The sequence below is a fragment of the Enhydra lutris genome, unplaced genomic scaffold (genome assembly GCF_002288905.1).
Source record: "Enhydra lutris kenyoni isolate GAN:26980312 unplaced genomic scaffold, ASM228890v2 scaffoldscaffold50, whole genome shotgun sequence".
NCBI lineage: Eukaryota > Metazoa > Chordata > Mammalia > Carnivora > Mustelidae > Enhydra > Enhydra lutris.
This window is the reverse complement of record NW_019154134.1, coordinates 14,939,878-14,965,308: the sequence shown is the minus strand read 5'-3', so window position 1 is coordinate 14,965,308 and position 25,431 is coordinate 14,939,878. Positions and strand designations below refer to the sequence as shown.

At 41.7% G+C, this 25,431-nt stretch overlaps 1 pseudogene; it reads right to left on the bottom strand.

The window, feature by feature from the left end:
* Positions 1-23,518: 23,518 nt before the first annotated feature.
* Positions 23,519-24,520, bottom strand: LOC111156907 (annotated as a pseudogene).
* Between the last annotated feature and the right edge of the window lie 911 nt (positions 24,521-25,431).

Genomic DNA, 25,431 nt, shown 5'->3' with positions numbered 1-25,431 from the left:
TCCCTGAAAGGGATGTCAAGGATCTGTGTCACACATCTCCCAAAGCAAGGGTTTCCTGATAGTTCAGAAGAATGTCTAATGTCCAGATTTTTTAGGAACTAGAATCCCTAACCATAGGTAGCATGGCTCCCTATGAGTCACACAGCTCTGTTTCAAGGCAAAAATGACACAGGTAACTGAGTTCCCTTCAAACCTGACGATCTGGTCCATATCACACAGTCTTTTGGTTTTGATCCCGGTGTTCATTACTGCTATTTATGCATTGCCAACTGAACTCAGCCGACTGAAAGGAAGCAACATGGTATCAGGCAAAAATGGTAAAAGGCATAAACGTGGAAGTTAAACTAGCTGCATTCAAATCTATTGCTTTCCACCTGTGTGACCTGGGATGAGTCATCCCAAATCTCTTGAAGCCTCAGTTTTCCCCCCTGAACAATGATAATGCGGTGGCAATGCCACACTTCCTCGGGTTGTGGTGAGGCTCTGAAGTGATGGTGTGTGTAAAGCCTTTAGCACAGTGTGAGTACTCTATGAACAGTGTTATTGTGGTGGTGGCTGTCGATGACCATTTGTTCTAAGAAAATGTGATGTCTTTTGCTACCTGAGAGGTGAATGGCAGGTGCTGGGGGTCACTTGTGTTGAAATTCAAACAATTGGCTAGTGATTCGGTCCAGAGAAGGGAAAGGCTGACTGGGAGGGGCTGAGATCTAGCTGATGCTATTTACATTCACACTAGCAGACTCAACTTGTAATCTGGCCCAACCAGCCAGATTCAAAACCAGCCTCTCCACAGGAATTTCACACATGCAAATGAGGATTTTGATGGGCCTTGTAAAATAACCTCTAGTTTAGTCTGCACAGCCATGCCTTTTGAGAGCCAAAGTCCTCAAGATGGGCCAAATTGACTGCACAATTGCTCTAGTCTGATCCCAGCTTCAGGAACCACAGAGGCAACTGTTTTCAACCTTCCAGTCTGGGAGGATGCTCTCAGCATTACTGCTGAGTGAGTGAGCCCTGTGGTTGGTTCCGAGCAGAAGGAGCCAGTCGACACTTAGGCCCAGGAAACAAAAGTGAATCCCCATTAGCTCCTACTGTTAATGATATGTTCAGGCAAAAATGTCAGTTTGACCTTTCTGAATGAGAATCCTGGGCCTACAAAGTCAGTAGGACCCTTTCAAGTTGCACCCATTGACAAATTTTCCTTGAGACATTCAACATTTTGGATCTCTTCTTATATAAAATTATATTATAAATTATTCACTTACCTCTTAAAAAGTTTTTTTTTCTTTATTTTCTTTTTTAGGGGAGTGAAACAGTTGAACTCTCGGAAGTATGTAAGCACAGTTTTGCTTTGTTTTATCTGATTACATCTGGATTATTTTACTTTCAGGCAAAGATCCATTAGCATCAAACAAAATGAAACTCTGCTGTCTTCAAACTATATTTTTGACTAAAATTTCCACCTTAAAGCAAATTATGTTCAGATAGCTTGATACAGAGGAAAATCATTCTTACTCTGACTTCTTGGATGATCCCTTTGAATTTATTTTCTTCTCCCTCTACATGTGAGCAGGTCCCAAGGGTATGCCCTTGTCCTTCTCCCCAGTCTCACAATGCTTCTGACCAGAATTCTTAGTCATCACTTCTGCTTAACCTTTCACCTCTATTCAGGTGCCATCCAAATAGTGATGCTAAGGGAAAAAAAGAAGAGAATGATCCTTGCTTCCAATGCATTGAGCTTGGGGATCCCACAGAATGTTCAAATAGGGAAGTCTAGCAGAAACATGCAGAGGCACTTCTAAGCCAAAGTTTTATTCAACTTTCTCTTGACTATAATCATGCCTTGAAAAAGCTCCTGTTTTAATAAATCATGGCCCATATCTGTTTGCCAGAGAAGCTGACGAAGCAGGTTTGTTTTTCTTTTTTTTCCCCTAGCCTGTGGGGTCTCCCATTTCATGCTTCTGTTTATCCAAGTTTTATTTACAGTATCCTAATAAATCTCCATGCTGTAGGATCATGTGGACATGAAGATGGTTTCAGGGGTTACCCATGAGTGCTATAATGTTAGGAACCATATGGCAGTGCTTTCCTGTAGAGGACTAGGGGATCTCACTGCGTGAGACTGAAGTCAGGTTTCCGGCTCTTGACTTAAGGAAAGTGTTTCAGAGAGAAGACCAGATGGAGTCTTTTGCAGGCCCTGTCCAAACCACCAGTGGGCTAGGAACAGCGAGAAATGACCATGCTGTTCCTCCCTTGCTTGGATAATGACAGGTGAGACGCAAATTACCGCTGTAATAAAAGCATAAGTAAAAACTCCTGTCCAAATGTCCCTAAGTCTTTCTGTCTTGCAGATATTAATGAAGTCACATTAGTGCACTTCCTTAGCTCCCTTCTTAAATCCTGCCCACATCACTTTGGGGAGCCCTCAGGACTGTTCTGTATGGGTTAATATTTTTATAGTATTCCACCTGAACATGTACTTGCTATATATTGTTTTGTCGTCTCTTTTTTCATTTAGTGTACTGTAAACTTTCTCCTATAGATTAGATATTTTTCTATAACATTTTTTATGGCTATATGGTATTCCATCATATGGCTAATTTGTTTAACCAGTCTTTTATTATTGTGCATTTACTACCAATAATAAGTAGTTCTGTAGTAATATCTCTGCACACTTTCTTTTCTTTTTTAAGATTTTATTTATTTATTTGACACACAGAGAGAGAGATATCACAAGCAGGCAAGGCAGAGAGAGAGGGGGAAGCAGGTTCCCTGCTGAGCAGAGAGCCTGATGCAGGGCTCGATCCCAGGGCCCTGAGATCATGACCTGAGCCAAAGGCAGAGGCTTAACCCTCTGAGCCACCCAGGCACCCCTCTGCACTCGTCTCTAATTATTGTCGTGAAATAATTCCTGGGCATGGGATTGCTTGTCCAAGTGCTCATCAGAAAGGGTTAATGCTAGTATTATTAATAAATAATGATATTTCAAGTACTACTAAGCGTTGGGCCCATGGGAAGCAACTCCTCCAGAAAGAGCATTTAGAAACAAAAATACAGCACTTACAGCCTTTAAAAAACACATTTTAAGGACCAAGAATCATTCCAAATTTATCAATACAAAGGAACAATTTTGAATTTTTGAAACCCCTTTATAATTGATATTTGTTTCCTAAAATTTAAATTAGATATGATGTTTTTATGCAGGAATGGAATTATCTATTTAAAGGACAATAATATATAAATTATTTATTAGTGATATTTATCATCAACAAGTTATGCAAGTCTGGACAGACATTGTATACTTTATGTGAAAGCTCAGCCTCCCGAAGTTTGTTAATTTTCTGCTACAGAGATTTTTAAAGTTCCAGTGGTCTATAAGGGATTAAGTGGAAGGTATGACTTGTATCCTTAACTAGATTTTAAGAGAAAGGCGTTGTCACCAATATATTTTGGCCAAATGTCTTATTAAAGATACCCCCAAGAACAGAGCTTGGAAGCAAAGGTAGCCGGGACACTGCTGGCGGCCCCATCATTCGGTACTTTAATAACTCATTGGCAACAGGATGAAGTCATTTATGTTCCAGACTTTGCCTCCTGGTATCTAGATTTTTATAGGTGTTTTGACTGAGGTGTAGAGGAGGCATTTTTTTGGCCACTGATTTCTATTCCAGATTGTGGGATGTGAATAATTTGGTAAATTAACATCAATGGGTTAGACTGTTCTTTGTTACCAAAGGCCCCTGGGCTGCCTTTTCCCCTGGATGGTCACATTAATTTGCAACCACAGGAGGATGGCTGCTGGGCACATACGCCCAAGTTAAATTTCCTTTTGCAGGTTTTCCCCCTATTTTGGATATTCAGGTAGCCACTGAAGTCTGAGGCAGCTCTCTCTTGTGCATTCATAATTCTGACTAAACCTAGGGTTTCCAAAACTAATATCAGGGAGAAAAGATCCAAACCTTAGCGCTTTTGTGGCTTTCTTTTTTTTTTTTTTTTTTTTTCTTTTCCTGGGGCCAGCTTTCGGCCATGTTTCCAATGATCAGTCTGTATGCCTAGTTATACACTAAATGCATAAACTGTGTGTGCTACAAATGATGTTTTTCTAGCCTGTCCATATAACCTATTAAACCAGAGTTGGCAGTTTTCCATCCCTTAGGAGAAGCATTTGGCATAAATAATATTGTCATTTGGGAAGGCTAGACATGGTTTGAAGAAGTGACCTTGTGTAAATATTGTCTGAGGTATGACTGAGGCTAAATTATATGACAGGGAGCTAGTATAGTCTGGACTCTGGGCCCTCCTGGTAATGAAGTTGCTTCTTGTAGTAATGGAACTATTGAATCGAAAATGTAATCAAATATATCGGATGCTGTTAAAAACACAGAAGCCAGCCTATTTATGAACCTCCAGAGTCCAAAGATGGCAAAATGGTCCTGGGATGTCTTTGTCATTCAAATGGCTTTGTCTTTTTCAAAGAGAAATTGTCCTAGAAAGTGCCTTTTGTCTTCACCACAGAACTTCCCCCAGTGGTGCGACTGCTGACCATGACAGGCATTTGCTGAACCTCCGCCCACATCTGGGATGAGCAGTGGGTACAGAGCACAGTGTTGCTGGCTTTTTATGGGTAAGCTGGTATATCAGTAGCACAATACATCCGCCCCCCGCCCCAGCCAGTTACTTTCCATTCCCCTCCCACCATCCTTGTTTAGAATTTTATTTCCTCTTTCCTGGTCTATGTTACTCAAACAGCCTACTTATTATACAGAACCCTTTCCCTTCACCTCTCTCTTCCTTTTAATTGATTCACCAGATCTGTCTTTCAAAAGCATGATTTTATTTTCATCAATTCATTGATTTATTCATTTATTCATTCAACAAATACTTATTGAATGTCAACCATGTGTCCACCACTTAGCTCTCTGCTATAATAAGAGTTACAGTCTAGTGGGGCAGACAGATATTTGACAAATAATCCCACTACTGAATAGACAATTTTAAGCTAGTGTGAACATTCTGTAGAAATGAAGCAAGATTCTTTGATAGTATAAAACAAAGAAACTCTCTCTGGATGGAGGAAGCGGGGAAGCTCCTCCAAGGAAATGATAATTAAGTTGCAATGTGCGCATGTATAGGTATAGATTTTAGCTAGGCAAAGGAGTGAGCTGGAGAGTGGAGACAGAATGGGGTGGTGGAGGGTTTCCCGAAAAGAGGAGCTGGCCATGGCAGGGGGCAGCATTGTGGCATCTGAGGAATGGAGAGAAGGCCACTGTGGCTGGAGTATGGAGAATGAGGGCCACACCAGCAGGGCTATGTAAGGCATGTTAAGAATTGTGGTCTATGTTTCTCAGCTATGGGAAGTCATTAAAGAGAATATAGGCAGGCTGTGATTGGATCAGATTGGCATTCTGAAAAGTACACTTGGGCCACAGAGGGGAGAATTGATCGGCAGTGGCCAAAGAGATCAGGGAAGAGAGGTAATAATGAACCCAGGTATTAGCAATGAGGATGAGAAATAGGTTTGAACATGGTTTATGTGGAGGAAGAAATACACAGTGTTTGATGACAAATTGGACATGAGGGAGAAGAAATCATTGTGGATGTCTGTGAGACTCCAATTTGTGCAGCATGATTGATTGAGTTGCCATTACTGAGTGGGGGATTACGGAAAAAGAGGACTAGAATCACAAGCAAAGACCTCCAATTAGGAGCAAATGATTATTTTCAAGGGATAGCAAGGCGGAGAGAGCCATAAGACATGAAAACGCAGAGATGTGACTATGGAAGTTGGCAGATTAGATCATGTAAGGCCTTATAAGCCCACTGGGAAAGGATTTTAGCTTTTAATGAAAATGGGAAGCTATTGGAGGGTTTTGATCAGACAAATTACATGATCTGACTTAACACTTTTGGGCGATTACTGTGGCTGTTCTATGGAGAAAAGACTCTAGGGAGATAAGGCCAACATCGAGGAGATCATTTGAGCAAAAATCACAATAATCCAAGGGGAAGAGGGTAGTGATGGTGGTAACTTACATCACAGTGGTAGCTGAGAAGGTGGTAAGAAGTAGTAGAATTTGGATGGATTTTTTTTTTTAAAGATTTTATTTATTTATTTGACAGAGAGATCACAAGTAGGCAGAGAGGCAGGCAGAGAGAGAGGAGGAAGCAGGCTCCACGCTGAGCAGAGAGCCTGATGTGGGGCTTGATCCCAGGACCCTGGGATCATGACCTGAGCCGAAGGCAGAGGCTTTAACCCACTGAGCCACCCAGGTGCCCCTGGATGGATTTTTAATATAGAACCAGAAGCATTTTCTGATGGTTGAATATAGTGAGAAAGAAAGTGAAGAGTGAAAGATGACATCAAAATTTTTGGCTTGAGCTACTGGAAAGATCGATTGCTATTCACAAAGATGGAGAAGATAGCTGGAAATTCAGGAGTTTGGTTTTGAATATTGTATTTGAGATCCTTATTAGATATCCAAGTGGAAAGATTAAGTAGGCTATTGGACATATGGCCTAAAGTTCAAAGTAGAGATATAGCATAAAAATATAAATCTGGGGGGTGGGGTGCCTGAGTGGCTCAGTCAGTTAAGTGTCTACTTTTGGCTCGGGTCATGATCCCAGAGTTCTGGGATCGAGCCCTGAAGCCCCGAGTCCCTGCTCAGCAGGGAGACTGCTTCTCACTCCTCCTCTGCCTGCTGCTCCCCCTGTTTGTGCTTCCTCTCTTGCTTTCTGTCTCTCTCTGTCAATTAAATAAATAAAATCTTTAATTAATGTGTGTATATATATATATATATATATATATATATATATATATATCTTTGGTTCTTTTTGAGGTATAGATAGATGATACTCCAACTCATGAGAAAGGATGAGTTCCCCAGAGGAGAAAGAATAATTAGAGAAGAAATGAAATGTTTAGAAGATAAGCAGAAAGAAGAAAATCTAGTCAGTGATCAAGGTTGATATCACCAGTAATAAGACATACCAACATCTTGTACCGTACCCTTGCTATGATGTACTGAGAAGAGTATAACAACAGTTCTATAGTACTTTTGCCAAAAGATACCACGAGGAAACATCAGACATCCAAACTAAGGGACAGTCTATAAAATAATTGACCAGCACTCTTCAGAAGGTCAAGGTCATGAGAGACAATGAATGACTAAGAAACTCACAGATTAAAGAAACTAAAAAGGAGCATGACAAGTAAATACAACAGTGAGATCCCAGATTGGATCCTGAAACAGAAAAAGGGTGTTAGTGGGAAAACAACTGAAATTCAAATAGATTGTAGTTCAGTTAATAGTATTGTACCAATGATATTTTCATGGTTTGGATCATTGTACTATGGTCACATAAAATGTAAACATTAAGGGAAGCTGGTTTAAAGAAATGGGGGAACTTTCTGTTTTGTTTTTTGCAACTTGTCTATAAGTCTAAAATTATTCCAAAAGAAAAAGTTTTAAAAATTAGGGTTATGGCTTTTAGGCATGTGCCCCGCAAGGATGTGGCTGCCCTCACTTCTAGTCTTTCTAGCTTGGCATAGAGATGCTGGAGACATACGCAGGACCACCCACTGGGGTCCTTAGAGTGTGTTAAAGACTTTGGACTTTCCTCTAAAAGCCGGTGAAAGTTTAAGCAGGGAATGTGGAAGAAGATGGGAAACTAGACATGTTTGTTTTAGGCAAAAAGAGACAAGAAAACAGAATAAATACTGGGTTAGGCCCAGATTCAGGCAAACACCCAGTTACTCTCAATTATTCATCCTGTTCTCCAAACAGAACTGACCATGAGTTAGTTCATGACTCACAAGGGTGTTAGCACATTGTAACGTCTGGCTGGGAAGATTGCTCAAATCCCAAAGGATTATCCTTGCGGAGCCTTGCAAGCCTCCTGTTTTCTCCTGGCACTCCTACAGTTCGGCCATAACTGTAGAGGGGATTTTAAGCTTGTAAGCCTGAAAGGTAAGTTGTGTATGTACTATATCTCACCCTCCCTGCCCAGAATGATTCCAGAACAAAGACTGGAGCTGGACTGAGATACCAACCTACAGTGAATGAAGAAATGATCATTAGGAATGAGGCGAGAGACTCTTCCTGCACCCGTCTTCTCGGCAATTCCACTGGAGGAGAGGGTTGCGGTGAGCTGGGGTGGGGTGGGAAGTATTAAAGATTCCATCACATCAAAGGTCCCAAGGGTGTTGTGGACTAGTTGGAGATGGTGACTGAGAAGTGCTAATTGGAAATTTATGTATTAAATATTAGCCTTGGGAAAATTGTAAAAGTGGTTCATAAAGAAGACAGAAAGGTTCCCTGAAGCTAGGGAGACTCTGCCTTGGCCCAAAGAAAGGATGAACCATGAGACAGATGTGCCCTTTAATCTGCCCACTGTCCTATGGGGGATGGGCTAAAATCAGGAGAATCCTTAGAGTCTAGGGTAAGGTCACCTCTGCGCCCTCCCTACCACCAACCTACCTCATTGCCTGGCCTGGCAAGAAACTGCATGTCAGCATTGATGGCTAGACCTGCTCTCAGAAACTCTGAAATTGACCACACAGTCTAATACCCTAAGGCTTAGATCCTACAAAATCCTATTTTTTAAAATATTTTTATTATTTTTTAAGATTTTATTTATTTATTTGACAGAGAGAGATCACAAGTAGGCAGAAAGGGAGGGAGAAGTGGGCTCCCTGCTCACGGCTCAATCCCAGGACCCTGAGATCATGACCTGAGCCAAAGGCAGCCACTTAACTGACTGAGTCACCCAGGCGCCCCCAAAATCCTATTATTAATGGTAGCTGTCAATTTCTGAGTACCTACTACATGCTAGGTTCTTTATATGGTTGTTTCTAATCCTTCCAGTAACCCTTCCAAGTAGTCATGATCATTGTCATATAATAGGAGATCTTCCTCATGAGGAAATAGAGGCTTAGCTTGTTGAAGATTATACAACTAGTGGATGACAGAACCAGGATTTGAACCCAGGACTGGTTTCCTGCAGAATCCCAGAGGTCTCCACTAAAATTAATGCCTCCCTGATCATGAATGAACCTATGGGGCCAGAAGTTAATAAGCCCCTGGGACAATATTAGTGACACTGCAAAGTGCCGGGAATGGCACTGACCCAATTTTATAGACCTATACCAATGTGCAGGGTTTCAGGAAGTTTTACTAAGCATGTGGAATCAGCAGCCCATGACTCATCTGGCCAAATTCGGGGGAGGCTGACTGATGGTGCTGCTGCAGGCAGTTTACAGTGACTGAGGTCTGTGAAGAGTGAGGGGGAAGGGCATGAAGAATCCTGACCAGCGCACCTGGGCTCCTGATGTTGGAAAATCGTGAGGATGTTCTGTCAGTGTTGGCCTGAAGCTACATTTCTGGCTTAAATTTGGGTGGCTTACCAAACCTCAAAGGCGGAAAGAACAAATCATGTTAAGAGTTTGACAGTGAGCGAAGTCCAGGGTTCTAGCTGGCTCTTTGCCACAGACTTGTCATGTGAAGGGGAGCAGAGAAGCTGCTTCTTCACCATCAAAGTCTGTCATCTGGGCTGGATGTCTCACAGAGGAAAAGGTAGCCAGGCCTCAAGTCTACTTTCTGGAAAGAAACCCTTTGATGCAGAATTACGGAGACGTCTAGGCCCGCAAAAGACATTATATACCAAGCTACCACATTGATAAAATAGACATGCTATTAACTATTTTCATTAAGTTGAAGTAATAGGGGAAGGGCATTTTGGGTGTTGGGGACATTTTAACAAGTCAGTGTGTTCCAGAAAAAGTAAGGAGAGAAAAAAAAAGACAGAAAGAAAGATGACCTCCTTCTGGGTATTGAGAAGAGAGAGTAAGACATGAATTCCACAGCACTATTTTTAAGATCAGACCCCTGCCTTTTCCTCATTCTGTCTCCCACTGTGCTTTTCTCGGCCTTGCTCCAGCTTTGTTACTCTCTTGCTGGTCTGTTTTTACATAATTTCTCTCCTCCCCACTTCTCCCCATCACTTCAATAGCTCTTACTTGTCCTTTATGACTCAGCTCGGTGTGTCTGCCTGGGGATGTCTTCCCCGTCTACCAAAGCTGCTTCTAGCAGGAGACTAGTTTTCTCTGCATGGATGTCCCCACGGGGTCCTCCTACTGAATTGGCCTGCCTCTCACCTGGGTTCCTGACCACCTCGCCTCCATCAGTCATCTTTGACTGTTCTCTCCCCACTGCCTTTATTGACTCACTCAGTATGTCCTGTCTGTCTGTTCAGATACCAGTAAGATTAAACCCTTAGTAGACGTTAGGTATTGTCAAAGGGACTCTGGGTGTGTTAGCTCACCCATTAGCTCACAACAACACTACAAGGTGGATCCCATCATACTATTGCTTTACAGATGAGGAAAGGGAGGCAAAAGAAGGCTAAGCAATTTGCCTAAAAACACACAGCTATAAAGTGATGGGGCCAGGAGTGGAACTCCAAAGCCCTCATTTCCTAAATATGTCTCAGTCCCCACAGGCCACCGTAGTCTCATTTCCCTGTGCAGCCTATCCCCATAATGCAGTCAGAGTGATTTTTCTAAGTGAAGTCTCCTTAAAACACTTGGCTTCTTATTTCTCTACAGACAGAGTCCAAACTTCTTCTTCTTCTTCTTCTTCTTCCTCTTCCTCTTCCTCTTCTTCTTCTTCTTCTTCTTCTTCTTCTTCTTCTTTTTAAAGATTTTATTTATTTATTTGACAGAAAGAGAGCCCAAGTAAGCAGAGCAGCAGGCAGAGGGAGAGAGAGAGAAGCAGGCTCCCTGCTAAGCAGGGAGCCCAATGTGGGGCTCGATCCCAGGACCCTGGAATCATGACCTGAGCCGAAGGCAACCGCTTAACCAACTGAGCCACCCAGGCGCCCTGAGTCCAAACTTCTTAAGGCAACAGAAATGACACTTTCCCCATGTGCCTCTCTGTCCACCTTCCAGCCTTGTCTCATGCCGCTCCTCACCTCAACTCCTGGGCCCAGGACTTCGTGTGTGTGGAGTCCTGTGGCCTCCTCTTCTCTCTGTCTGACCAGTTTCTCTCTGCCTCCAGGTCTCAGCTTGGATGTCACTTCTTTCAGAAAGATCTCCCTGGTGCCCTGACTCTGTCATCCTGCCATGGCATCCAGTTCTTACCCCTGGGTCTGCTCCATTCCCCTCTCTCCACCCTCAGCTGTAAGCAATATGAACAGATACTGGGTCTTGTTAACAGTGAGTCCCTAGGGAATAGCAACGTATTCAACAAATGTTTGTTAAATGAAGGAATAAAGGGCATGCATGCTCTAGGTTAAAGTTCTGACCTGGCTGATTGTACAAAGGTCCCTATCCCTATCTTTGCCCACTTAAATAACAGACAAAATTGCCAGATATGTGACCCAAGATGGTATTAATGGGCAGATGACATGGAAGAGGGGATCACAAAGGGAAGCAGCCACTCTTCCCTTAGACCCAATTTAACTTCCACTTTCCAGGGGACAAAGCCTTCCTGGAACTTTTTGCTTGAGAATCTGGCATTAAATCATTTGCCTGGTATGTGTCCATCAACCAAAGGGCTGTGTGAGAGTTCAGGCTACCTGTGGTTCCTTTACTAAGCTTCATTTTACTTATCTGAAAAAGACTACTTGGGTTTCAGTTTTTGGCAGTGTAACAAATTAGATGCACTGACTAACCCTTCCATCTGTAGCAACTAAAATGAAAGAAGAGGGGAAAAAAAAGTGTTTTTTGTTTTTATTATTTTTTTAAACTAAGTTTTTTTTTTTTAACATTTTATTTATTTGACAGAGAGAAATCACAACTAAGCAGAGAGACAGGCAGAGAGAGAGGAGGAAGCAGGCTCCCTGTGGAGCAGAGAGCCCGATGTGGGGCTTGATCCCAAGACCCTGGGATCATGACCTGAGCTGAAGGCAGAGGCTTTAACCCACTGAGCCACCCAGGCACCCCTTGTTTTCATTATTTAACTACATTGTTAAAATGTCTTAAAAGTAAAGAATCTGTGAATCCCAAAATTGAGGTAAGAGCAGAAACCCAGAGGTAATTCAGGAAAAAGGTGATTTTTACTCTGAGGTTTTTGCCCAGGCCAGGAAACTTGAACTTCTGTTTTGATGGATGTGTAGGACTTGAGAGGGAGGAGATAAAGCCTTGAGCTTGTCTAAAGTGGAGATTAAGTTAGACAACCTAGCATAAACTGGGATCCCAAAGGCATGAACCAGAAAACAAACAAACAAACAAAAACCTACACAGAAGGTTGCTACACAGAAGATGAGAGCAAGGAGGGACAGAACAATATGATATTTCCTTACCTTGACCTAGTCACTGGGTGGAGAGACAAAACAACTCCCCCAGAATCAGAGAACCATAATGGAGCCCTCATAAGGATGTATCAGTCTGAATTCATGCCACCTGTGTGGTCAAAACAATGTTGCATGAAGAATCAACTTAAAGTAGTACCAGAATAGTGCCCCAGGAGACTGACAGAAGTAATTTGAATCTTCTTGAAAGGAACTCAACTTCACTCAACCCTTTAACATTTTCTTCAGATAAAGTTGCAAGGAAAAAGGAAAACTCTTGATAAAATAAAACTCAACAAGTATCCCAGGAAAATAGCATACTGTGAATGAAAACAAGAAGAAAGAGGTGTCTGGGTGGCTCAGTGGGTTGGGCTCCTGCCTTCGGCTCAGGTCACGATCTCAAGATCTTGGGATCAAGCCCCACGTCAGGTTCCTGCTCTGCCAGGAGTCTGCTTCTCCCTCTCCCTCTGCTCCTCCTCCCTGCTCGTGCTTGCCCATGCTCTGTCTCAAATAAATAAATAATCTTAAAAAAAAAAAAAAAAAAGGGAGAGGAAAAAAAGTGCAAAGCAAAATTGCAATTATGAAAATATTTAGTAAGTGAAAAGCAGATATGAACTTTATATCAATGAATTTGAAAACTTGGATGAAATCAGTTGAATCCTAGAAAAATATAACTCAGAAAAACTGACTCAAAAAGTAGAAAATTTGCAAAAATAAAAACAAAAAACCCCCCAGAAAATCTGAATAGTCCTTCTTTCTTTCTCTCTACCTCCATCTTTTCCTCCCTCTCTTCCTTCTTCCTTCACTCCGTCCTTACTTCTTCCCTCCCTCTCTCTTTCTTTCTTTCTCTTTCTCTCTTTCTTTTTCTTCCTCCCTCCCTTCCTTCTCTTTCTTTCTTCCTTTCTCTCTCTCTCTCTCTCTTTCTTTCTTTGGAATAGTTCTACCTTAGTTTTAAAAATACATAATACTTTAAAAGCTTTCCACACACACAAAACAACAAAACAAAAGAGCCACCAGATTCAAATGACTCAGAAAAATATTTGATAAAATGTAACACCTATTCATGATTAAAAAAAGAAACTAGAGGTAAAAAAGAGATGTACCTAACCTGGAAAACAGAGTCCACAAAACTATCTATTGAAAGCATTTAATTTAAAAGGAAATACTGAAAATGTTCTTTTTATTTTTTTAAGTTCAATCTACTTCCTAATAATGTGGGACTCAACCTCGCAACCCCAGGATCAAGAATCACATACTCGTCCCACTGAGCCTACCAGGTACCCCAAACTTGAAATGTTCTATTTAAGATCCAAAAAAGGGAAGTCCATTTGACACCCCGTATTTTACTGGAAAATCCTAGGCAATGCAGAGACTAGAAAATTAGGAAAGATAAGAAAGAAAAAAATAACATTGTTTGCATAGCTAGTGCTTGAAAATGTAAATAAAAAGAAAGGCTTTGAACACCCAAAAGGATCTACAGATTGAGGATGAATAAGTGAGTTTGGAGAAAGACTGGATGTAAGAGCAATATGTGAACAATCATATTCATCATCGGTGTTTAGTTTTTAAAAAAAGTATTTTAAAGAAAATAATCATTTAAAAAAAAAAAGAAAGAAAATAATCACTTATGGAAACACCAAAATGTAAGTAGGAACAAATCTAAGAAGAAAACGTGAAACTACTTTGTGAAGAAAATTATAGAACTTTATTGAAAGGTTAAAGAAGTCCTAATAAATGGAGCCATATAGCAGATTTTTTCAACAAGAAGCTTCAATAGCTTTAAGGACTGTTAAATATCGAGATTCTGTAGAGTTCCAGTCAATATTCTCCAGAGATTGTCCTGGACCTTGAAAAATTATTACTAGAATTTTTATGAAAAAGCAGAAGTCCTAGAATAGCTGATACTCTTGGGAAGCCAAAGAGAAGCTAGGGGATTTGCCCTACCAGATACCAAGACCTAATAAAGCTATAGGCATTAAGTTAATGTGATATTGGTGCAGTGGCAGACAAACAAATCAATAGAAAAGCATAGAGGGCTCCAAACAGACATGTACATAGGAAACTTGAATTAAGACAAAGTAGCCATTGGGGTGCCTCGGTGGCTCAGTGGGTTAAGACAAAGAAACCACTGTAGATAGCATGTGAAGAAAGAAATGGTGTGGGGACAATTGACTGTCCATATGGAAAAACCTGAAATTAAATCCCAATTTACAAATAGCAAGTTCAAGTGGAATAAAGACTTAAATATGAAAGGCAAAAGTCTAATACACTTTTAGAAGACAAATTAGAAGATTATCTTTAGGATACTCAAAGAGTATCCTAGTTTACTCTAAGAGTAAAGAAGAATTTCTTTAAGCAAAATAAAAAAAAAAAAAACATAGACCATGAAATAAATATCGAAAAATTCAATTCTGTTAAAGGTCTGTCATCAAAAGACATTGTATACAGAGTAAAAAGAAAAGGCATAAAGACGAGGAAGGTATTTCAACATATTAAATCAATAATCAAAAAGACTAGTACCCAGAGTATTTTAAAAAATAATACAAATCAATAAGAGAAAGACAACATAATCCAATAGAAAAATGGACAAAGATAGGTCCCTTATGAGAGAGGGGTTCAACCTCACTAGTGTTCATCCTTTTTAGTAATAAAGGAAATGCATATTAAAATTAGAATTTCCTTCCTCATCAAATGGGCAAAAATTTTAATTCTGATAAATCTAGATATTGGCCAGACTGTAATGAGACCTCTCATTCCCTGTTAGCAGGAATGTAACTTGGTAAAAACATCTCAAAAACACTTTACCTAGTTAAGTTAAAATGTGCTTATCTTAGTAAAGTTAAAAATTGAGGGCCTAGTAAAGTTAAAATGTACATGCCCTAAAACCATCCGTTATATTTCTGAGTACATAGCCTAGGGAAATTCTGCCTATGTGCACTGAAATACATATAGAAGAATGTACTAGCAGCATTGTTCATAATAGCTCTGATTAATAACACATTGAACGTCTGTAGAGTAGAATAGATAGTGCTTCTCTATTCAATGGAAAACTACATAGCAGAGAAAATGACTAAACTACTTTTACATGTATCAACATGGATGAATCTTTATCTTATTTTTAAAAATATTTTATTTTTTATTTGTCAGAAAGAGAGAGCACAAGAAGGCAGAGTGGCAGGCAGAGGCAGAGAGAGAAGCAGGCTCCTCTGTGAGCAAGGAGCCCGATGTAGGACATGATCCCAGGACCCTGGGATCATGACTGGAGCCAAAACAGTGGTTTAACTGACTGAGCCATCCAGGCATCCCAACATGGATGAATCTTTAAAAACATAATGAGGAGGTTCCTCAAAAAGTTGAAAATAGAGCTACCCTACGGCCCAGCAATCACACTACTGGGTATTTACCATAAAGATACAAATGTAGTGATCTGAAGGGGCACATGCACCCGAATGTTTATAGCAGCAATGTCCACAATAGCCAAACTATGGAAAGAACCTAGATGTCCATCAATAGACGAACGGATAAAGAAGATATGATACATGGTATGGTATACGACAGAATACTATGCAGCTATCAAAAATCCCCGAAATCTTGCCATTTGCAACGATGTTGATGGAACTAGAGGGTATTGTGCTGAGCAAAATAAATCAATCAGTGAAACACAATTATCACATTCTCTGATATGAGGAATTTGAGAGGCAAGGCGGGGGGTCATGGGGAGTAGGGAGGGAAAAAATGAAACAAGATGGGATCAGGAGGCAGACAAACCATAAGAGACTCTTAATCTCAGGAAACAAACTGAGGGATGCTGGAGGGGAGTGGGGTGGGAGGGATGGGGTGGCTGGGTGATGGACATTGGGGAGGGTATGTGCTATGGTGAGTGCTGTGAAGTGTGTAAGCCTGATGAATTACACACCTGTACCCCTGAAGCAAATAATACATTATATGTTAATAAAAAAATAAAATAAATAAATAAAAACATAATGATTATTGAAAGAAATAAGCTACTAAGATTACTGCAAGCAGTAGGATTCCATTTATTTAAAGAAAAAATTGGCCAAACTAAGTGTTATACTCTAAGAGATGCAAACATAGTTGGTAAACTATAAAGAGAAGCAAGGCTATGATTAAAACAGAATTAAGATGCTGTTTTTCTTGCAGGGAAGAGAGGGAGGTATCTCTGGAGAGAGGTCCACAGAAACTTCTGAGATACTGATAATATTCTGTGTCTTATCCTGTCACTGGTTACACATTCTATCATTATTTTTAAAATTTTACAGATAAAATTTATTCATTTTAAAATAAGTGTATTCTGCAATTAAATGAAAACTTTTGTTTCTGCTACTATGGCAAAGGTTGAATGACACAAGGTGCAAAAAGTGCCAGGCATCTAAGAAGTGCTCAATATGATATGTGTCTAAATTTAAAAAATAAGATAGGAGTAACTTCCCTAAGGCCTAGGGGTGAGACAGGGAGGCACGGAGGAGTGGGCTACGGATAGCAGAACTGATTCTTACGGGCCCCAAGTAAGGACGCAGAGACTTGGACATTGGCTGGAGCTCATCCAGTCCTTGAAGACTCTGCCAAGTGAAGCAGGCGGACACATTCCCGAAGATGGCATGTTTACAACTTCTTGGCCCACTCCGCTGCCATAAAAGCAGTCTGCCCAAATCCCTTTCTTCTTATCCACAAATGAGCCCCAGGATATTATATCTTTCCTGGGAGGAAACCTTGTTTTCCAAGAGAAGATGAGCCTCATTTACCTTGGCTCCTCTCCACCCACCAGCCGTGCAGATATTTAGCAGGTAATGATGTGGCCATTAGACAGTGCTTATCTACCTCACCTCTGCCCTTGGGTGGAGGGTCTCAGACATACTGACTGGAGGCCAGGTCTGACTGGTGGGGGAGGGGAGGGCTCTCAAGGTCTTTTAACAAACCTTAACTGAGCATCTGCTAACTGCAAGACAGTTTGCCAGATACATGGTGTTATGGGTTGATTTTTTTTCCCCACCCCCCTCCCCGCTGCCAAATACGTTGAAGTCCTAACTCCCAGTGTCTATAAATGTGACCTTATTTGGAAATAGGGTCTTTGCCGATGATCGAGTTAAAATGAAGTCATTAGGGTGGGTCCTAGTCCAAAGCGACAGCCTCCTTCTGAAAGGGGGATATGGACACCAGCACACAGGGAAAAGGCCATGTGAAGATTAGCATTCTTCTGCCACAAACAAAGGAGCTACCAGAAGCTGGGATGGAGGCCTGGAACAGCCCATACCTTGATCTCACACTTTAGCCTCCAGAGCTGTGAGCCACCCAGTTGGCCATACTTTATTTTGGCAACCCCAGGAAACTAATACAAATGTGTGGGTATAGACCTAGAAATGAGGAAGCTACGACTTCCTGCCCCCAAGGAGCTCACTGTCTCCAAGGCAGTTGTATTTTAAGCAGAATGAAATAAATAAAATAACAAAAGGGCAGGGAAAGTGTTCTGGCTGTGTAGGCTAGAGAAGGAGGAATTGTTAACTGTAGCTAGTGTAGTTTCACACTGCCCTTTATCCTTTCTTCCGCATACTCATTTGTTTATTCATAGGGGCTGTAGAATATATTAAATAAGAGTCTAGGATTTGAAATCAAATGAAAGTTCCTATTTCAGGTCCGTTGATTCCTAGTTGTGTGATAGCAGGGAAGTTTCCATCATTTATAAAATGAGCGTACTCATATCTACCTGACGGTGCCTGACTCATTGTAGTGCTCCCTAAATGGAGACAACTCTCAGCAGCGGCCACCTTGCTAGTCACCCAAATAGAGTTTACTGTGTCTGCTATGAGCCAGACAACAGGTTGGGGATCTAAAAGTAAGGCAATAGTTCCTGCTTTCACGGAGATCACCGTCTAGTTCCTTCCTGGCTCAGAGTTGGGCATAAAGCAGTTAACCACGTCATAGATTAAGTACTGATAGAGGTAGGCATCAAGGGAGACCCAAGCTGGGAGTGTCTTGTCCTGAATGAGGGGATCAGGGTAGAGGCAGAGAAGAGGTGATGCTTGAGATGAGGTTTGAAGGTATCAGAGTAGGGCCTTTCCAAGGAGTTGGAGTGTGTACAAAGCAACAGAAACAGAGATGAACAGGTGACATGTGGAGAAGGGCAGTTTGAAACGTGCAGCTGAAACACAGGATCCTAAGTAAGGAGAGAATCTCGGGAAGATGGACCAGTTCCTTGTGAAAAGTTCTATAGGCCAACCATAGGAGTTTGTAGTTCATCTATAGGCAATGAAAGCTTTAATTTCTTAAGTAGGCTCCATGCCCAGCATGAAGCCCAGTTCGGGGCTTGAACTCAAGACCCTGAGATGAAGATCTGAGCTGAGATCTGGAGTCAGATGCTTGACTGACTGTGCCACCCAGGTGCCTGGGCAATGGGAGATTTTGAGGGACTTTTCATTTTTTAATAATGGATGGTAAGCAAGGGAGGGACATGGTAAGGTCTGCTTTTAGATGTATTGCTGCTTGCGTTAGTGTAGAGGTGAGAAAAGAGGCAGAGAAGCCTGTTAAGAGGTTATCCCATTAGTCAAGACCACGAGCTTTGAAGACTAGAGCTGAGTCAGTGTTGGTGGGGTAGACTGGGAACATAGAAGATAGTGTTAACTGATGTCTGTGATGCATTGCAGCTGCCTAGCATTTCTCAAACACCCTTCCTATGGTTGGGGAATTTCCAAACTTAGTGTCCATTCTCAAAGAAGAGGCCAGAAACTCACTTTCCCAGTGTCTCTGTCAGCGCACAGGCATATAATCTGGGCTCTGCCCATCAGGACTTTGTTTTGGGAAAGAAGGTTGCGAAGAAGGAGATAGCACATAGAATCCATTCTGATGAGGATAGTACTGCAACAATGAGTCACTCTTCCCGCTGGGGTTTGTCTGTGATGCACAGTGTGCCAATGGTAGCAGCAGAACGGTTTCTATGGACAGCCTGGCTCACAGGCCCTCTTGAAGATTCTCTGTGCTACCTAACAATTTAATAGATTCTTTTTTCTCCCCCTCAAACTAGCTAGAGTGGCATCTATTGTTTGTAACTAAGAACACAGTCTGATACAGGTAGAAATGACAGGGTTTGATGATAGATTGATAGATCAACAACGATGCCCAGATTTCTGTGTTAGGTGGGATGATGGTGTTGTTAATAAGCTTGGGAATGAAGAGGGAAGAGCAACTTGGGGAAGAGAACAGGAAGTAATAATGAGCTCGTTTTTAACATGCTGAATGTGAGTTTCCTTTGGGACATATGGGTCATAGACAGATACATGAGATATATGGATCTGGATATCAGCAAGGAAGTCTAAATAAGAATTTTAGACTCGTTAGAATGTATTTATTGTTTAAATTAATTGAACATTTAAAATGTTCCGGTCACTGGGGAAACAACTGTAAATAAAATAAGATCCCTGCTCTCATAAAATTTATCACTTAATGAGAAAAATCATAAATAAGTAAAAAAGTAAATATGAAATGTGATATTGGGTGATATGTACTATAAAAAGGAGTAGAATAAGGAGATAAAGAGTGATGGTTGGAGGTGGCTTTGGGACAGGTACTGTTTTTTTTAAAGATTTTATTTATTTATTTGATAGACAGAGATCACAAGTAGGCAGAGAGGCAGGCGGAGAGAGAGAGAGAGAGAGAGAGGAGGAAGCAAGCTCCTTGCTAAGCAGAGAGTCGATGTGGGGCTCCATCCCAGGACCCTGGGATCATGACCTGAGCCAAAGGCTGAGGCTTTAACCCACTGAGCCACCAGGTGCCCCACACTTTTAAAATAGTAGCTATTCCGGGGGTGCCTGGGTGGCTTAGTAGGTTAAAGCCTCTGCCTTCAGCTCAGGTCATGATCTCAGAGTCCCGAGATCTAGCCCTGCATGGGGCTCTCTGCTCAGTGGGGAGCCTGCTTCCTCCTCCTCTCTCTCTCTGCCTGCCTCTCTGCCTACTTGTGATCTCTGTCTATCAAATAAATAAATAAAATCTTAAAAAAAAAAAAAAAAGTAGTATGCCCAGGGAAGGTATCTCTGTGGAAGTGACATTTGAACAAAATTAAGGAGTGAGCCCTAAAAAGGTTTAGGGATAAGGAAAAACAATCTAGGCAAAGGGACAAGCAAATGCAAGGGGTAATAAACTTAGAGTGTTGAAGGAACAGCAAGGCTGCCAATGTGGCTAGAGTAAAATGAGCAAGAGGAACGTGGTAGCTGATGACCTTGCAGAGGTAGACAGGAACCAGATCATGTAGAGTCTATGCTGTTGACCATGATGAGGAATTTTTATTTCATTCCAAATTTGATGAGAAGCCATGGAAGGTTCTGATCAGGGAGAGAAATGATATGACTTATGCCTTTAAAGATCACTGCTTACATATGGAGTACCATCTTTGAGGGAGCAAGAGTAGAAGAAAACAGACCAGCCAGGAGGCTAGTGCAGTAATCCAGGCAAGAGATGGTGGTGGCTTAGCAGAGTTTATGGGTATGGCAGGTGGTGAGAAATGGTTAAATGCTGGTTATCTTGAGAAGAGACAACCAATAGGACTTACCAGTGGGCTTGCTGTGGATGTTAGGGGAGAGAGAAATGTTGGATGACTTCCACGTTTTTGGCCTTTGAAACTAGGTATCCAGTGGTATGCTTTAATGAGGTGGGTGAGAACTAGTTGGGGAGTGGTGGTAGAAATAAAATATTTTGGTTTGGATGTAAGCTGGATATGTCTACTAGATATCAAAAATAGGCTGGAGCAAGATTGATCAATTTGGAAGTCACCGTCTCAGAGACAATATTTAGCCATCTTCTTCCCCTTCCCTCCCCCATAAATCCATTCTCAAATCCCCCCTGTAGCCTTAGGGAAGCTTCCTGTCACAGGTGACTTATGGAAGGAATCTTTATCTTTCCTCTCTGGCACAAGACTTTCCCCAGGAGGTCTGTGTTAAGCTTACCAGAAGTAAAATCTAGAAAACAGAAAAAGCAGAAAGCCAAGGCAAGGCATTATGAAGAAAAGTACATTGTACTGCATTGCATTATGAATTTAGAAATTTTAAGTTGAGTGAGTATATAAAATATATGTGCTACATGTTTTAGGATTTAAACTTCTTCTGTTAAGCAGCAGTTGCTCTGTTTTGTGTTTCCTTGGGAGGCAGTTAAGAGAACTGGTTAAAATAAAAAATCACCGGCCTTGGAATCCCACTTCTTGGGTCCAAGTTGGAGATATGCAATTTTGGTCTAGTTATTAAATATCTCAGCACCTCAGTCTCCTCATATGTGAAAAGGAGGTTGTAATAGAACTACCATTTCAGGACTATTGTAGAGATTAAATGATTGAGTGTGAGTAAAGCCCTTAGGATGTTGCCCATGTTGAATGAACTCAATAACTGTTGGGTGATAGTACATACTCTGTGTTCTGCAGGGACATAGGCATATCGTGGACCCCACCTAGGAAATGGTTAAGCAGAGGCTGAAATACTCTATGTTGTAGTAGGAATACCATATTGGGAGAGCGGTAGTTTCTGGATCTAAAACCTTCAAATTTTGGATTTTTTTTTTTTCATTCTGTGAAGTAATTCGTGTGCTGCCTGGGAGCACAGTGTGTTGACTGAGCATATGACAAAGTATGAGGCTGGTCAATAGGGAACTTCTTGGTTTCCTTTTGATGCCGCCATTTTTCTTGAGATGCTTACTCTTATTCTGGTTGCCAGATGATCTGCTGTGCTTTCTGTTTATCTGGGTTACCTGCGTCTGTTCATCTCCCATCCAGATTCCTGATTCTTTAGGTGAGAGACTGCTAGCCAGTCGACCGTAAGGATTGCTCTTGCATCATTCCTTCTAGGCAATACTCACATTTTAGCAGAGGCCACCACGGCAAGTTTGCAGAGGTGAGTATTGATGGACACACACAGTGAGGGGGGCAATTGCAGAACCCATCCTGGACACCGTAGTGAGATTTGGACGGTTACAGGTCCCTGTGGCCCATCCTGCTAGAGCCCTTGGGAAAATTATTTTAGAAGGAACTAAACGTATTTAAAATCTAAGCTCTTAGAAAGAGGAAATGAAGTTTGTATACCCATTGGTGATCACCATGCTTGGATATAGCCCTGGATTCTACTTTCTCTGGAGGGAATGGATAAGATCTTTAGTCTGAGAACAAAGACAATAAAACTCCTTTGCAGTTGTGTTTAAGTGTTGTGCTGCTATTCTGAGGTAGGAGCCATATCCTTGCACTTGCTTCAGAAAATCCAGGTCAGTGTATATGGTTTGCATGTACAACACACACACACACACACACACACACACACACACACACACACCCTAACCTAACCACTACAGTGTCAACTCCAGGTGCTTCCTGTCTTGCCTTGCCTTGCCTTGCCTTCCCTTTCCTTTTCTTTCCTTCCTTCCTTCCTTCCTTCCTTCCTTCCTTCCTTCCTTCCTCTCTTCATGGTATTAAGTCTATTTAATATCTTTAATTATTCTATCACTTCTAAGTCCTTCCACAAAGGGCATTACTGCTCTTCAGTGTATAGCAAACATATCTTTTAAAAAAGAGCCAACCTTAATGTCGAAGCTGTAGTACAAATTTATAATTATTGGCAGCACTATACTATAAAGTAAAACAAAGAACATCTTATTTAGATGAAAAAAATATAATACTTCACTGGGGAATATATCTAGCACATTTTTTTCCTTTACATATGTACATCCAATGGTAGAAGTTTGTGGGCTAATTTAAAAACAAAAGCAGGGAGACAAACTGTAAAAGACTCTTAATCTCAGGAAACAAACTGATGATTGCGGGGGGGTGGGGGTTGAGTGGAGAGGGACGGGGTTGAGTGGAGAGGGATGGGGTGGCTGGGTGATGGACACTGGGGAGGGTTTGTGCTATGGTGAGTGCCGTGATTTGTGAAAGACTAATGAATCACAGACCTGTTCCCCTGAAGCAAATAATACATTAGATGTTAATAAAAATGCAATTAAAAAAAATAATGAAAGCCGTGTTTTTCTCAGGAATAGCATTGTATATATGCCTTAGAGCTTGTTTTTATAGCAGATACTAGTTTGCCAAACTTCAGTGGCAAACCACTAAGTTGTGAGTTTGGTATTGTCCACTTAGCTGTTTCTCGTTGCCCTGGAGAATCTGGCCGTGAGTAATGTTGAGAAATCACCTTGTTGACACCATTTCCCTTCTTAAGGGCAACTCCACTATGACACAATATTCATATCCTTAAGACGCAAGGCCTCCCACAAATCCACCAGATATCACCATGTTCTGTTTGATAAACTCTGTTGCTGCTTCACTTGTATTGTGGGTTTCAGGTGCTGCCTTATTTGCTCCTTTCTTAATCTTTTCTGTTTTGTTTACATCTTTTTCAACTCTCTTCCAGTCTGCACACAGCCACTGTGACTGGCAGTCTAAAGAAGAAGAAAGCCACCACTTACTGCAGTTTTCTGCTTTCCAGAACAAAACTCCTGCACACTGGCCAGTCACTCCACCCTTTGCAATCTGGATGGCACTGACTGTTTTTCTACAATAGGTCTGGAGCTGTGGCCAAATATTCAATTCCATTCTTCTTGCATACTCAGTTAAATCCAACACTTTGTAAGACTCATCATTGCTTTCATATTCTTAGGGAGAGGAGTTCCAGGTTCCTGGTTGCCATGATACTACTGGCCCAGGTAGGTCCTTTCAGATGTAACTGAAAACATCACTCTCTTCTCTGTGCCTCCCTCACAGAGGCTGTGAGGAGTGTGGTCTTTGTCTACGTATTTAATGGAGTGGGGGTCTCACAGGGGAAATGCTAACACTTTCACTGGGTCTTTGTGTAACCAAGTAAGCAGCCAACTAAAAGCTCACATCCTCTTTCTAAAGAGACAGGACAGTCAAATGTAGTGTGTGATCCCTGATTGGATCCTGACTAAAAAAAGAGAAAGAACTGTCAAAGATATTTTGGGATAATTGAAGACAGTCCAATAGGGAATGAATATTGATTAGATCCTCACTATTCAGAATGTGGGCCACTGACCACACCAGCAGCCTCACCTGGGAGCTTGTAAGAAATGCAGCTTCAATCCCCACCCTCTGTGGTTTACAGGCACATTAAAGGTTGAGAAGCACGTGTATGAGAATGCGTGTGCATTCTGAGTAGAAAAATTCAGAGGTAAGTCTGTAACCCTGACTGAAGGCAATATTTTCAAAGGAACTGGACCTTAGACAACCCCAGGGCATCGTGGATTGTCTTGCTGGAGCCATTGGAGTCTTCTTCTAGGTGGGATAGACCAGGCATGGAGATGTCAACTGCACGGAGTAGTGATGGAATTAGACCAACCCCATAAGAAGAAACTCCGGAGTCCCAAATGTGCCTGGGGATTCATTGAACTCTGCGACAAGAAGTCAACAAGGTTAGCAGTTTGGGTGTGTCCCCTTAACTTGGTGGGGATTTTTTTCCCCTTTGTTGGATGACATAGCTTAAAATTCCTTCCTTCATGTGTTGTAATTCCCTCTGGTTTTCCCCAACCCTTTACTGTGGTTGGACAACACCCCTACAACTTTGTGTGTTGGTGACAGGGGAGAAATGAGACCTGCCCTGTGGTCACAGTCCTCTGTGAAGGCCTTGGCAGGGACAGTAGCATCACTGGCAGGGGGCAGAGGTCACTGGGCTCTAGGCTACATTTTCCAGAAGAGGAGGTGAACCTCTGCCACTCCTGGGTCTCATTTATGTGTCTCTGTCTCCTCTCAGGTCTGAGCCTTGTATTCAGGATTACTAACTCTGAGAACTTCTCTCTGATTGCCAAATCACAGAGCGGGAAGTGGTGAGCATGAGGCTCTCCCAAGTCCCATATTTCTGTAGCTATAAAAGATTTTATTCATGCGGGGGCATTTATTTCAAATAAAGACTAGCACAGGGGCACCTGGGTGGCTCAGTGGGTTAAAGCCCCTGCCTTCGGCTCAGGTCATGATCCCAGGGTTCTGGGATCGAGCCCCATATCGGGCTCTCTGCTCGGCGGGGAGCCTGCCTCCCCCTTTCTCTGTGCCTGCCTCTCTGCCTACTTGTGATTTCTGTCTGTCAAATAAATAAATAAAATCTTAAAAAAAAAATTAAAAAAAAAAAAGACTAGCACAAACTGAAAAGAATTGAG